This window comes from Pipistrellus hanaki (genome assembly GCF_964339955.1).
Source record: "Pipistrellus hanaki genome assembly, chromosome: 4".
NCBI lineage: Eukaryota > Metazoa > Chordata > Mammalia > Chiroptera > Vespertilionidae > Pipistrellus > Pipistrellus hanaki.
In genome coordinates, this window is record NC_140506.1 from 60,305,575 (window position 1) to 60,322,004 (window position 16,430).

General features: G+C 37.8%; 1 protein-coding gene across 2 annotated transcripts in view; it reads right to left on the reverse strand.

Moving 5' to 3' along the window:
• The window catches only part of CCDC112 (coiled-coil domain containing 112), a 114,306-nt gene that overhangs the window by 21,876 nt on the left and 76,000 nt on the right, over positions 1 to 16,430 (reverse strand). The gene's annotated exons all lie outside the window — the stretch shown is intronic.

A 16,430-nucleotide genomic window follows, 5' to 3' on the forward strand; every position in this document is an offset into this window, starting at 1 on the left:
ATGCCAGTAGAAAATAAAGAAGACAATCAATCGTGTTTGAATGGCTGTTGTCATTTGCAGGTAGTCCCAGGTTTACCTTCCTTAGATCATCCTTGGGAAAATGAAAAATCTTCAGTGTGGTTGGCAGGTTTATGACTACACCACTTAGACCCAACTGAGCACTTTCCCCTGAGAATTCCAACTTATTGATGAACCCGAACCTATCATTTAAAAATCAATTTCAGAAAAAGTAATCAGAAGGTCATTCTTTTATAGTTAAAGAGAAAATCAAACTGTTATATTATCTACATATTCATAAGAACAAAATAACTTTTCCATTAAGTATTGATTCTTTCTTGAGAATTAAAAACAAAAAAAATACACAAAACAGATCCCTATACACAAATGTACAAGTTAACAAGTTATAAATCAATAAACTAATAAAGAAAACAATGAGTGGTTGGGACTTCTGTAATGTTGGAGTTTTTGTTGTTGTTGTTGTTGTTATTATTTTTACAATTATTATGTATTAACTAGAGACCCAGTACATGAATTCGTGCATGGTGATTAGTGGAGTCCCTCATCCTGGCCGGAATGGAGACCTATGGGGGCCCGGCCAGCAGAGGGGAGGGACCACGGGAGGTTGGCCACCTGGCCCCTAGCTGGGGTTGGCTGTGGGTGTCATAGCAACTGGTCAACCAGTTGTTCCGGTCGTTCAAGTTGTTTGGTTGTATGGTCACTTAGGCTTTAATATATAGAGATTTGAGCAGTTATACTGGCTACCTCTGGGCTTCTTTTTATTGGAGGAAAACCACCAGAAAATTTTTAAAAACACTGCTTTTTATATTTTTGCTGAGATAATCCTGCCACTGCCAGCTTAACATTAACTGATACCTATAAAATGTAACAAATAGTAAATGTCTAGTGATGGGCATAATTTGGAGCACAGAAATATTTTATGACTTACTCATGTTGGCAAAAAAAAAAAAAATTAAAAAAAATCAACAAGTATAATATTAGAACCATTACCAGGGAAAGACTGTAGATAGCAAACCAGTTGCCAAGGACAGGGAAGTACATGGAAGTGGAAACACCACTCTGATTTGAGCTTGGAAGTAGGCAGTATTGAGAGACTGCACAGATGGTGTTATAGAGCAGTGTGAGGGAAGAATCTGGTAGAAACTTTGGTGGGATCAAAAATGAAAGGAAAAGCAAGAAAAGAAAGATTTTGGGTTTGTCAGATTTGTAAATTCAAGTGTGTGCTTGATGTAACCGCTGGTGTAAATGAGTGAGAGATAATGACTAGTTCTTGTAGATCTATTTCCTATCAATGTTTCTGCAAGGACTGGTCCTTAGTTTCACAGGCAGGGATGTTCACTCTCTTGGCAGAGCTCGGGATCATAGCTTTCAGACAGATTGCAAAACTGCTCTACCTCCTTAAGGCTGCCAAGCCATGGGGAGACTTCCCGGAAAAGGGCATAATAAGGGAGGAATGGGCTCTCAATATCGAGTGGCTTACATGACATATTTTATACGCATGTAAATCTAAATTTGTAAGATAGATCTAACATATTGAACTCTATTCATTGAAAGCAGGAACTATACCTTCCTTTTTAACATTCATGAAACATTCACAAAAAATGGCCATTTAGCTGCAACCGGTTTGGCTCAGTGGATAGAGCATCGGCCTGCGGACTGAAAGGTCCCTGGTTCGATTCTGGTCAAGGGCATGTATATTGGTTGCGGGCATATCCCCAGTAGGGAGTGTGCAAGAGGCAGCTGATTGATGTTTCTAACTCTCTATCCCTCTCTCTTCCTCTCTGTAAAAAATCAATAATATATATATTGATAATATATATATATATATATATATATATATTTCTAAATGGCCATTTATTTAGGTCACAAATCCTCAATAAATGCCAAAGAGCAGAAATAATGCAGATATAATTCTCTGGTCACAAGCAAACTAACTGAGAAAGCAAAAAGACTGTATTACCTGGAATTTTAAAACTCTAGAGTCAAAAAGGATATAAAAAAATAAAACTGAAAATGAATTAGAAAACATTGGTGACATTACATATTAGTATCCATGGATTATAGCTAAAGCAATCCTCACAAGAAAATTAGCTTTCAATAATTATATTAATAAATAAGAAAGAATAAAAATAAATGAATTAGCTACCCAGCTTAGGAGGAAATCAACAAACAACAACAACAAAAAGGAATAAAGAAAAAAACGAATTAAGAAGTGTTAAAGCAAAAAGTAATAAAATAAAAAGCAGATAAATGGTGATTACAATGAATAAATTTTACAAATTAAGATAGATAAACCCACTAGCTAACCTGAACAAGAATTCAGGTAGCACAAATAACATTAAAAAAACATAAAAGAGAATTTATAAGACTACTTTGCTCAATTATCTGCAAATAAATTTGAAAATCTAAATAAAAATAATTTTTCTAAAAAAGACAATTTTCTAAAATTGATAAATTAAAAATTCAAACATTAAACATTAAAAACCTAAAAAAAGGGAAAAAGTTGTCAAAACGATAGGCTCCCAAAGACCACCAAGCCTAAAGGGCTTCTCAGGTTAATTTTACCAAATATTATGGAATAAGTAGGCTCTAATGTTTTTAAATTGTTCCAGAACAGGGACAAAACAAAGAAAATTCCAAATTCTTATAATAAAAGTGTCATATGCTTCTTACTCAAAACTGACAGCAATTGCACACAAAATACCTGACAAAAATCAATTATGACTATTGATGCAAAAAACATTTACTAAAGTTTTAGCAAATGAAATCTAGCAGCGTCTCTGAGGAAGGAAAAGAAAAATACTTTTCTCCATAGGATCATAAGAATGATTCAATATTATTCACTATGTTGGGAAGTGGTTGGGTACAGTCAGTTGGCTCATCCAGCATCTATTCCTATCTCTTTTTAGCGTGCCATCCTATTCTACATAGGCTGGAAAACTCAGGATTCTCGTTTCCCAAGCTCCCTTGCAGCTAGGGCCCTCAATGTAAAAATACGTTTTGCCAATAAGATGCACTCCTGTGAAACTTGATTTCAAACTCAATTAAATAGGAGAAAAGGTGATGCCTGAGGCATACATTTTGCAGGTGTGTGTGTGTGTGTGTGTGTGTGTGTGTAGCAAGAACGATGAAACTCTGGAGCTGACAGTTCAAGCTGACAGGTAAGAAGGAGTGTTCTCCTGGAGCTAAGATTTCTGATAGCAACTTCTCATTCTTAGATCACATCAAGATGGGGTGCCCCTGGAGCTAAGGGATGGGTGTGAGTCTGACTTTCTGACTGCCGCAGATGGGGGGAGCGGGTCTCTTGTGGGCAGTGTTGCAGTGAGGTTCTGGGAGTTATGCTGGGAGTTAGCCTCCTCCTCCAGCTCTTCACTGATTTTCATTCCTGGCATTAAATCCCTTTCTGTTTTCTGCAACTGAACCCTGGCTGATAAAATAGATTACAAGAAAAAAAATTTGTATGATTTTATCCAAATATGCTGGAAAGACATTTGATAAATTTCAACATCCATATTTGACTTTAAAAAAATCTTCATAAAGTAGGGAAGATAGCATTTTAAAAGCATTGTTAGTATGTTTACTAGACACATTCCCATTAAAATCGACAGCAAGACAATTATGTCTACAGTCTGTTATTTAGCATAGTTCTGGAGGCTTTCCAATGGAATTAGGCAAGAGAAAAACATAAGAGGTATAAACACTGGAAGAAGAGGACATTTATTACTGATTACAGATAACTGTGTACTTGGAAAACTAAGGAACTCAATTATAACTTGAGATGGATGGTATCAAATTAGTGTGTAAAAATCAATTGCCTTCATCTATATACGAACAACAACCCATTAGAAAACATGACTGTATGTCAATTATACCTTAATTTTTTAAAAAAGAAATAAAAGCCCAAATTGCAATAGCAAAAAATGAAAATACTTACAAATAAACTGAAACCTAGTATTGACAAAGATAAATTTTTAAATTAGCAACTCAGCCCTGGCCGATGTGGCTCAGTTGGTTGGGCATTATCCCATGTACCGAAAGGTTGCTGGTTGGATTCCCAGTCAGGGCATATGTGGGTTTCAGGCTCAGTATTTGGTAAGGTGCAGGTAGGAGGCAGCTAATCAATCTCTCACAATCTCTTATTGAAATTTCTCTTTCTCCATTTCCCTTTCTCTCTCTCTAAAAATCAATATAGATATTAAAAATAAATACAAAATAAATTAGCAACCCAAAGAGGGCTTCTGAAAGGTTAAGTTTCATGCATGTCTAAAATTACTTAGCTTACAGCAGGTCAGTTTAACTCAGTAGAAAACTCAAGATAGAAAGAATATGTCCCTCAGAATGCTGAATATATTATTCTGTTGTCTGTCTTTTTCTTTCTTTTTTTTTTTAGTATTGCTACTGAGAAGTCCAATATCATCTGATTCTTGTTTGTCTGTAGCTAATCAAGTCATTTAGCTCTCTACTGTCAGAGGGTTGAGCAGAACTTAAAGCCTGCCAAATCCAGGAGAGCACGGGAGTGTTCTCTCTATCACCATAATGCCACAATTCCAAAATGATAAGCAAAATTAATCTCCAACCAAATCATCTCATATTTTTAAATGATTTTCTACCATGGAATTTGAGAACCTCACTTTTCTTAAACTATATAAAACTGCATTTCTATTTTTATCCACCAGATGTCATCTGAGAAACAATAAACAACTGTACAGTCTATATTTTTTTGCAACATAAAATAATTTTAATATTTTATGCATGAAAATTAGAAGTTCTTGTTATATCAGCAGTAGGGGGAAGAAAGCATATGCCAGTTGAATCTTTGGCAGATAAATAAGAAAAAAATTATTTTCAGAGTCAAACTCTCAAATATAGTCAACTGACATTTAGTCTCTTAAGTAGATTGTTTCCCAAATTTTTAACTAAATCTAAGAGTTCCTCATAGTTCAAGTTGCTAGAATATTTTAATACTATCAATTTCTATATAATATAAACAGTTAAAATAACAGACCTCAACTACTTACCAGAATGTAAACCAAAATAATAAAGATGAGTAACTTCTAATTCATGAACGAATTTTTACCAACAATCTCCTTCAGACTTCTGTAACCTATTGCTCCCTAAAGTGTCCTTAAGATTCCTCAAATGACCTACAAACCTTGTACAATCCGGGCCTGACCACCTTTCTGGCCTTCTTCACTTCCTCTCTTGATTCTCCAGCTATCCTGGGCCTCTTTCAGATCCCCAAATGTAGCAACATCCCTTTGCATATGCTGCATATTTTTCAGTGCCATTACTGATTATCTCTCAGGTGGGTAGAAGAGTGGAACAGCTTTTCCACCCAAGAAACCGTTTGCAGAGGGGATTTTTCCAGGTACTGCAACAACACAGCACAAGGACCCTAGCAGGAATTGTCACAACTATTCATTCATTCATTCATTCATTCATTCATGCATGCATGCATTCAAAGCTCTCTATTGAATAATCATTATGTACCAGTTATGCTGCTTAAAGCCAGGGCTGTAAAACCAAATGAGACACGCCAGAGGACTAATAACTGAAGTCCAGTGTGGCACATATAAATACAAGGCACAGGGTGTTACAGGAATGCACAGCTCAACATAAATTAGAGTTGGGGCTCGGTGTCCTCAGGAGAGCTTAAAGAGGAGGCACCGGAGCTTGGTTTTCAAGGACAAGAAGCATTTACTTGCAGTACTAAGAGTGGGTCATACAGTTGCTTGGAAAAGAAAATAACCTGAGGGAGGGCACAGAGAAACTGACACCAAGTCTTGTTTGGGGAACTAGAAAAAAGTCAGCATGCTCTCACAAAGCGTGGGGCTAGTTCAACTAGAAGCTCGGAGACTCTTAGTGATCCTGAGAATTTACAAGTTAGTTCCTTCACCTCCATTCTCACAGCCCAATCCCCCACTGAATAACTGTATTCATTTTTTTAACATGAGGCAAAAATTTAGAGACAGTAGAAAAGTTGTTCTCAACATGAGTCACAGTCGTGGCAAGTGCAGGTTTACAAATGTGCATGAGTTTTCATTACTAGATTTCTAGGGAAAACAATCGAAGCTGGCCATAGAAACCAGGCTGAGATCTGGTGAGAATATGTTGCATCTCTGATAAGATGCTCCTGTAGCCTGGGTTCTGTGAGAAACCAGAGCCTAAAGGAGACATTTCCGAGCTGCCACTTGTCAGGGCTGTGCAAACCCAGAGAAGCAAGCCTGAGGCCAGCGTGAGGCTGGGCCAGCGTTAGGGAGGCTTGAGTCAGTCTGTTATTGGCAGCAAGTGTGGTTAATACTCCAGCTCATGGGGTGTGTTCAGTCAGACCAAATAAAGCACTGCTTCCCAAGGTAGCCCGGGAGAGAGGAAGGGAAAGGACTCTATCTGCCACTCTGCTCCACTCCCACTGGTCCAGAGTCTGCCCCAGGAAAGGTGTGACTGGTCTCTCCAGGCATCTAGAGCAGTGTTTTTCAACCTTTTTTGGGCAAAGGCACACTTGTTTCATGAAAAAATCACGAGGCACACCACCATTAGAAAATGTTAAAAAATTTAACTCTGTGCCTATATTGACTATATATAAAGTAATTCTCTTGAATAGGAATCAAATAAACACAAAGAAAGTATTTTATAATTACTTTATTATGAAATATTAAGTAAACAAAATAGTGAAAAATTATAAAATTCTTGTCTTGTCTGCACCTACGGCACACCAGGCAACATCTTGCGGCACACTAGTGTGCCGTGGAACAGCAGTTGAAAAACGCTGATCTAGAGGAAGCCGAGGCTGTACTACTCCAATGGCATTGAAGTGGCATTTGTCAGATGTTTTTGGCCACCCTTTACTTCATTTTTTATTTGGACAACATCCTAATTTCAGAGAGTCTGCTCCCCAAAGAAGTCAGAAACTCTCTTGACATCTTAGATTTGAGTCTAGAGAGTGCAGGTTCTGCCCATCAGACCCACCTGACTCAGATCTCCATGCAGAAGGGAGTGAGGTACCTCAAAGAATCCATCGTGGCAGGTAGAGACACCTTCCAAAGCAGGGTGTCTGTGCCTGGGGATTGCACAGTGTCCCTGGAGCCATCCTGCATGTAACTGGATGTGGCTCCTGGTCTCAGAACATCCGTGGTTGAGGTTGATTCTCTGGCCCTCATGGAGACTCTTAGAACTACTTAAAACCTTCAATAAAATGATTTTCTTTTCCTTAAACTAGCCAGAGTGGGTTTTGTTTCTGAAATAAAAAACCTATAAAGATTCATGTTCCCTAAAAATAAATTCTGGATTGTCTTCAAGTTATGACATACTTCTAATCCTAGACCTGCTCATTTATGTGGGACACATTTCATTAATTTCTATTCTGTAACCTAAAATCATAGAACTCTAGAATTTTAGACATAGAGAGATCCTTTTAGGGACGATTTTCTCACCCACCTTTGGCTTTGAACAAACTTTCATACAAAATCCATTTGAAGGAACCGAGTTTCTCCTGAAACAAACAAACAGAAGTTTGCACGGGCTGAAATGTCTTTGTGCCAGTCAGTGAGTCAGGGCTGCAAGGGCACTCTTGGGAAATTTTATTTATGTGACAGACAGGTGAAGAACCTGCAGGCTGTAACCCAATTTAGCCAGATACTCCTGGTAGAAAAAAAGCAGTGACCTATAAATCAGCACTTTCCCTGCACTCTCTCGTGAAACCAGGTCACTATTTCCAGCCCTAATTTTGTTCCCTGGTCTCTTAGCATTTAGCTATGTCACGAATTTCCTTTTGATAAAGTTGATTAGTAAATTTGTAGGAAAACCAAAAATTTAAGGCAAAACCCACAGGAATTTTTGGAAAGTGTCACTCCATAAGGTATCCATTTATGAACCTGGTATGTCACAGCTATATTATACTAGGATCATAAATTATAAGAATTATTATGGCAATGTTCTTTCTTTTAGGACATCATTAAAAAAGTCTGATGAAACTTTTGATTTGTTTTGATTTCTCTCTTGAGTGGAAAGTTATAATGGCCAATGGGCACTGATTTTGGTCCTTATTTAGAACTATTTGTCCCCCAAGGATGACTGAGGGAGTGAGTTTGGGTGGCAGATTGGGGTATGTCTCAGAATCACTAGAGGACATTGCCAGCACTCCCCACCCCATGGTTCTCATATGCTGCCCTTTAGGTGAGGATGGCAAAGAAACGGAGCTCTGTAAAGCTGCAGAGAACCGTGCCCCAAATAGAACACCTAGAATATATACTTATTTATTATTATTTTAACCCACATCCGAGGATATGTTTTTATTAATTAATTTGTTTTTTGGTAATCCTCCCCCAAGGATATTTTTTCCATTGATTTTTAGAAAAAGTGGAAGGGAAGGAGAGAAAGGAGGGAGAGAGAGGGGGAGAGAGAAATATCGATGTGAGAGAGACACATGGGTTGGTTGTGCCCTGACCAGGGTCAGGGATTGAACCTGCAACCCAGGTTCGCGCCCTGGGTCGGGAATCAAACCCAAAACCCTTTGGTGTGAGGGCCAACACCATAACCACTGAGCATTCTGGTCAGGACATTAATTTTAATTTTAATTTTTTTAGAGAGAGGAAGGGGGTAGAGAAAGATGTGAGAGAAACATTGATCATTGCCTCCTCTAAGCACCTGGAGATGGAACTTGCAACCTTTTGGTGTACAGCACAATGCTCCAATCAACTGAGCCATCTGGCCAAGGCAGGGTAGTTTATTTTTAAAAACAGAGATATTATTTCCTATACAAGCAAATACCTGCGTGTGTACTTATGTTTTTTTCTCCTATTGCTACACAAATATTTATATGCTATTTACACTGTTTATACATCTTAGAGGTTATTCTATAGCAGCACAAACACTTATTCTTTTTGGTGGCTGCAGAATATGAACTGTAACAGAGAACCTGATAATTTCTCAACTATAATTACTCTATTTTCCCCAGTCTCATCTCATTGTCAATTCTAAAGTAATTAGATAATGTAGCAGCATTCTCTATTAGCCAACAGATTTACCTTTCTATAGGAAATACCATTTAGGTGATGGAAGGGAACTTTGCTAAACGTGACATTTTTTTGTTGGTGTTTTTTTCTTTTGTATATTTAAAACCTGGTTTTAGAAGAAAGACTATAAGCTTTGCTTTTCCCAAATACTTTCTTTTCTCTTGGCACCGATCCTTAACTTATTGATCCTAAAAAATGTGCAGGGTTGGTTTTATGTTATTCCCAAGTGCCTTTGATAGAATTCTATTTCCTATTTTCAGTCAGGGTTTGTGAAAGTAGCCTAGAATTTTTGAAGGATGGGGTGGCAGCCACCCTCCATCTCTGCTCTGCCCCAAGTGGCTCTTTAGCTTTCCTGGTCTCAGAACAAATGTCCTTGGAATGCCTGCTGGCCTAGCATTTGGTACAATCTGGTCTTCTCCTCCTTTAAAGTTTATAAAAAATTATTCCTGATGTAGTTATTAAGCATGACTGTAATCAAAGGATCTCTCAAAGTCTCGAGTTCAGGAAAGTGACAATAAATGAAATCTGCTGTGTCACCCGCCCCCCCCCCCCCACACCCAAGACCAGTTACCAATAATTTACAACTAACAATGGTTCTCTTTTATCATGCTAACAAATATGATGGCAAGAGAGAAACCTTACTGTAATTCTATGTATTTCTGCTGCTACCCAGACTTATGAGCCTATAATACAGTCCTTAGTTCAAAGAAAAGTCAAGAGAATAAAAACCTTAAACAACTCTTTTTTTTTTTTTTTTAATGAGAGGTACAGAGGGAAAGATGGCAATGAAAGGGAATACTCTGTGCAATTATAGATCATTTTTAATAGCGCTAACCAGATCAGAAGGTTATTTCTGCTAAGAAATCCAAAGTTCTGGCAAACCTTTACGTCTGCCTTTTCTTTTCATGTTACTGTTACTTTGGGTTCTTCCTGTCTTATTCTCTTCTTGTTCTATACAATTCATCACATCACGGTTTGGAATATCATTGTGGTGTTTATTTTTTCCATATCTATATATTAGATTTAACCTCTATCTTTCCCCCATGTTCAAGACCCATATAGCCATAAAATTCTTAGACATCTCCACTTGGATGTTAAACATATACCACAAATCCAAATTGTTTAAGATTAAATCTGTCATCTTTATCCTCAAACCACCATTTATCCAAGCTACAAAGTATCAGTACTGATGCTTTCATTTTCACTCTTAGCTCAAAATCCAATCAGGTGTTGAGTCCTTTGGGCTTCTACAGGTTCTCTGACTCCATGCTTTCTCCTGCCTTCCAGCATCTGTGATACTGTTCACACCTTCTTTGTCCTCTCCTCCCTCCCTTTTCCCCAACGTGTACTTCAGCAGACTAATGCCAACTCAAAACTTGAGGATTCATCCTAAACCTTCCAAACCTCCCAAGTCTGACTTGACCCTTTTATGTGATCTTAATTTTGCATCTTAAAATCCTCTTATTGTAATATTTTCACACTATTTCATAATGGCATTGTTTGAAATATGTCTCACTTAATACATTAACTTTCCAGAAAGAACAGGGTTATGTTATGCTTTATTCTCACTGGCATCCCTCATTCCTAGCATTATGTCTAAGTTAGTGTAGACCTTCAATAAATATTGTTTGAATGAAAGGGGGGAAAAAACACCCAACCCTCTTTTGAAAGAACCAGCAACACCACTTTTAGGTGTTGTAGGAGAGATGGTAAGCCATCCTCTAAACATTATTTTACCTTCCGAAGATAGAGTAGTGTGGGGAATGAGGCTGCCTAATGAGAGGCAATATTTCCTAGCCAGGATGCATTTAGGTGTACTGGTTATCACCAATAGAAGTTAAGTGGACATAATGTGTGTAATTTCTGGGCCAAGGAGCTTGAAAAGCTATTACACCTTCTGCACTCTCTCTTTCTCCATTACTGGCTGGATGTTGAGGAACAGGCTAACCTTGACAGGAGGCAGGATCTCCTATAGCCTGGGTCTCTGAAAGGTTCTGTGGGACAGAGCTGTCTACTCCCTTACTCACACCTACCTCATACATGTACTTGGACTTTACATACGCAAGAAATAAACTTTCATTATGTAAGCCATAGAGGATTCGGCATCTATCTGAACTTGGGTTACATCAATTAGCATTTATTAACTCAGATAGATAGATAGATAGATAGATAGATAGATAGATAGATACCATAAAAAAAACTCTTGCACAAAGAAACATATACATAAATATATCAATGATAGCACTGCTCATTCTGAAGAAAAAATGGGCACTCTCAAAAGGAGCCTTTCAAATGCTCTGGAGTTTGTCCAGGGGACCTGAGCACTTTGCTTTAGGGATAACAGCCAAATGGACCATAACACTCTTGATTCAGATTCAAGTTTAACTGACATTTCTCAGCTGAGAGAGTGGCCCAGTGAAGTGATTGAGTGCTTATAGACTCTGGAGTTGGACCTTAATCCGAATCTAGACCTACTAACCTACTAGCTCAGTCAACCTAGGGCAAATTACTCAACTCTGTTTCTGTCCATTTTCTACCTGCCCGGTCAGGTTGTTTGTAAGGGTTAAGCGAGGCCATGAGTCCAAAGTCCTTAGTAAGGTCCCTGCACCTGGCAGAGACAAGGAGTTAGCAAGCAGGGTCCAGAGTGTCCCTGCACACGTGGCTCTGCTTCAGAGACCCATCTCAGAGAACGATCTCGTAAGAATGACAAAATGTGTCACTCTATGAGAAACTAATATTTCTAATCCACCAAATAGATAGAAAGCTATCTCATTCTATAAACTTCATTTAGTGCATTTTTATGGTATTAGACCATATGTCCAATATTTAATTTGCTTCAGTAAGATCTGAGCCAATCCTCTTTCAGTTCAATAAAAATAGAATCCTACTGGAAAGCCATGTTCTTCATCTGTCCCATTTAGAATTTCTCGCTCAAATCTGTATCTATATGAAATTCTGAAATGTTGCAAGAGTTAATGTTCTCTTGGTCTATCTAGATTGATGTTAAGTAATTTATATGAAGAATATCAAAGCTTGGTCAAGACAACTCTTTCAGATATTTTGCTTGAGATTAAAACTTCCAGATTTAAATATGGAATTAAATTTGTTTTTTTTATTTGATAAGTATCTGTCTTCTTTCCCTAGTACATAAGTTCTGTGAGAATCTGGAACTTCACCTGCTATATAATAAGAACTTAATAAGTCACTGTTGAATAAGTGAATGAATGAATATATGAACAAACCAATAAGGTTTTTAACCTCACAACTAAAAAAAGAAAATCTGAGCTAGAAAATAAGATGTGTACATTGGCTAAGCCTCTTTCATCTAAATGCGCTGAATTTAGTTTTTCTCTAAATTCACATAATTATTTTTTATTTTCCCCTCTTTTTTATTTATGAAGTTGTTCTAGAATCTTTCCCATGTATGAAAATGAGTGCATTTTATGATGTATGCAAATTTAAATTAAATAAAATTTCAGTGGTAATATTCATGTGCTATTGACAAATGAACTGGACATATTTGGTCCTAGGAGAGACTCCTGACAAACTGGAGGCCTGATTTCACAGTAACCTTGGCTCACCAGTATAGGTAATTTAAGGGACTGCTTCAATTTCTCATGCTGTGTAGAGTGTGTAATTTTAGTTCTAGTACAAAAGAACTTCTGCTAGAGGTGTCTCCAAGGGTTTGTGACACCATTTATTCCATATGACAAGTCTGTGAAATATTAAAGAACCACTCTCAGGTGCAACATTATTTTCCTTAATTGGCTTTTAGATAACTTTTCATATTAAAAACACACACACCTGAAAATGGAACCATAGACAAAAAGTTCAAAGAGTGTTGCCGGGACCGGTTTGGCTCAGTGGATAGAGCGTTGGCCTGTGGACTGAAAGGTCCCTGGTTTGATTCCGGGCAAGGGCATGTACCTTGGTTGTGGGCACATCCCCAGTGGAGGGTGTGCAAGAGGCAGCTGATCGATGATTCTCTCTCATCGATGTTTCTAACTCTCTATCCCTCTCTCTTCCTCTCTGTGAAAAATCAATAAAAAAAAATAAAAAAAATTCAAAGAGTGTTGATGTGATTTTTGTTCTTTTTTGGCCTTTGACCATGACCCCAGAGACAGTGAAGGGAATTCCGTTTGTCTTCTGGCCTGAAAGGCAGTTTGATAAAAATTAACAAGGAGGACTATGATTGCTAATTAAAATACACTTCCATAGATTTTCCAAGTAGGAAAGTCCTGCCTAAATGACAGGAAATAGAATGCAAGTATCAGAAGAATGCATTTTGAAAGAACATTCTAAATAGCTGTTTGACAGTCTTTCTGTGTCTTCCAACTGCACTCCAGTGACATACTGCTCTCTGACCTAAATTAACTTTCCAAAAACAGTTCTTATTTTCTACCTCAGGCTTTATTTTTTTTTTAAGTTGTGGGGTAGAAGCTTGCCAATTCATTCATTAACTACCAATAGGTACAGAGGAAATTTTAGGCTCTCACAAAGCTTATGTACTAGAGGAGGAACACAGATATTGTCAATTAAGCAAATAAGTAAACAAGATAATTTCAGTTACTGATGAGGGCTACAAATAAACTAAAACAGGAAGATGTGATGGAGAATGTGAGTGGGTGATCTTAAGAGAAAGTTGGTTGGGGAAGTGCCATTTGAGCTGAGACTCAACTCCCGAGCAAGAACCAGCCCCACGAAGAGGTGGGGACACTCTTGGGGAAGACAGTTGTAAACATCTAAGGCATGAGCTTGGAACAAAAGAAAGTGTACCATATGTGTGGGCCTGAGTGAGCAAGGAGAGAATGGTGGCAGATGGAGGTCAGAGATGTAGGCAGAGGAAAATCTTGGAATTTATGCCAAAACGAGAAGTTGGCAGAACATTTTACTCAAAGGAGGGACTGTGTTTTCAAAAATCACTCTGCGTGCTATGTGAAGGATGGCTCTATTTTCAATTTATAATTATTTAAATTAACCCAGGAATTCTACCTAGATCAATAAAAGAATTACGTTTTGTTTTGTTCTGTTTTTGTTATTTTCAAATCCAGATAAGTTTGTGATCCCTCCCCTTATTCTTTCTCATCTTTAGATGTGACCTCCAGCAGTAGCAGTAGAGCCTTTAGGTAATAACCTTTCCTATCCCTAGAAAACATGATCGTAATGACTGGCTACATAAGAAACGTCCAAACCTACAGTGAATTTGTACGAGTTTACCTGAGCCAAACTTATGACATACACAAGGAAGCAAAATCTTAAATGCTTTGAAGAATAACAGTTTTGCAGACTCTTATGCATTTGAAATTAAATAGGAGATGTAAGGAAGATTGGAGGAAGCCAGGTAGGGAGTGGGTTATAGGATAATTAAGATTATGTGCTCTCCAGAGGGTTAAAACCAGCCTCAAGGAATATTACTTCTGGCATTTCAAAGCTGTTTAGTCTGTGACTCTGTCTCTATTTGGCTTGTTAGTTCATTTTATTCATTAGATGAACTCATAGATAGAGAGGGGGCTGATAGCTATTGGGGGTGGAGGATTTGGTGTGGTGAGGGAGTAGAGGGATTGAGAGAGAGAGAGAGAGAGAGAGAGAGAGAGAGAGAGAGAGAGAGAGAGAACTAAGGGACAGAAACAACAGCATGGTGATTGGTGGAGGAAGGAGGGAAGTTAGGGAAAGGTATTGGGGGTAATAAATGGTGCTGGATGGAGACTTGACTTGGGATGGTGAACACACAATACAATGTACAGATGTGTTGTAGAATTGTGCACCTGAAACCTATATAATTTTATTAACCAGTGTCACTCCAATAAATTCAATGAAAAGGAAGAAAATATATGTATATATATTTTTAAAAGATGTGTTAACCTAGATGCACAAGAACAATGGTCAGGGCTGGCTAAAGACCTTTCACTAAAAAGTTATATGCCTGGGGCATGACCAAACACTGTGACCTGCCCAGTTAGGAATTTATGATCAGACCACCCTGTGAGGTTACTTTCCGTGGACTCCCTTTTTTCTGGCCAGATGATCTAGTATAAGGATAAAAATTAGTCTATTGCCTCATGCTTTCCTAGCAAATATATTTGTTTGTCTGACCTGGAAAAGCCAAGCTGCAACTATGCCAAAACCCAGGAGTCTTTGACAGGTCAGTTGTACTTGATTCACTAAAATGACCCTAGTTTTCTCAGAGAGAGAACAACCTGTTTTACCAGGTTGCTGCTCTCATAACACAGGCCTAAAAAATTAATAGAGTTTCTAGGTGAGAGACTCCAGAATTATGATTGAAGGATAAACAATTTGAAGTATGAATTGTTCCAGGGTCTCAAAAAGACGGGGCAAGTCTGTACCCCAAGACCTCAATGTGAATGTTAACAATAACAGTGACAACAATAGTCAATACTTATTGAGAACTCATTTTTTTTTTTTTGCCAAGCGTTAATCTAAACCAGGTGTTGGCAAACCTCTCCTGGAAAGGACCAGAAAATAAATGTGTTAGGCTTGTAGGCTGTCTGGTCTTGTAGTGAGTACTTAATTTTGCTGTTGTAGTGAGAAAGCAGCCACAGGTAATAGGTAAGGAATGAGTGTGGCTGTGGTCCAATGAAACTTTATTTTTCAAAACAGGTGCGGGGGAGGGAGGGCCTGGATGTAGTCCACAGGACATATCTTGATGCCCCCCCTGACTTAAATGACTTACTTGAGTTAAATTATTTAAACCTCAAAACACCCTGATTTTATTATTCCCCTTAATTTATTGATGAGAATAAGTGGCTCTGAGAGGCCCAGATGACACAGCTCAAACATCATAGGGCTGAGGCTCTCACTGGTGCAGCAGGTCACTGGAAGCTGAGCACAGAGTCCTTGCAAGCATGGTGTGTATCGTCATTTTTATTGCTGAGTATGAATGTATCACTTTTTTTTTTTTTAACCATTCACTACCCATTGAAGGAAATTTGGGCTGTATATAGTTTTTGTGTATTATGAATAAAGCTAAGATGGATATTCATGTACATGTTTTTATGTAAGCATCAGTTTTTATTTTCCGGGATGAATGCCCGAAAGTAATTGCTGGGTCCTATGTTAAGTGCATGTCTAGTTTTAAAGAAACTGCAAACTGCATTTGAAGAGACTGTTCTATGCTATTCTTATTTATGCTTAAAGTCTATGTTAAATAAGAAAACTCATTTGTTATTCCATATTAACAACAAGTTATTGTACATATTTTTAAGTTTAGTTAAATCATTTTATTTTGCCATTACAAAGTTAAACTTACATCAGATCTATTTTTACTTTAGATCCTCAGTGGTGGAAGATAATGTAATTCTCCTCATGTCCCTACTATTGAACATACTTGATCTTTTTTTTATGTTTACCTCTCTAAAAGTATAAAAATAAGTCAGTCTCCAT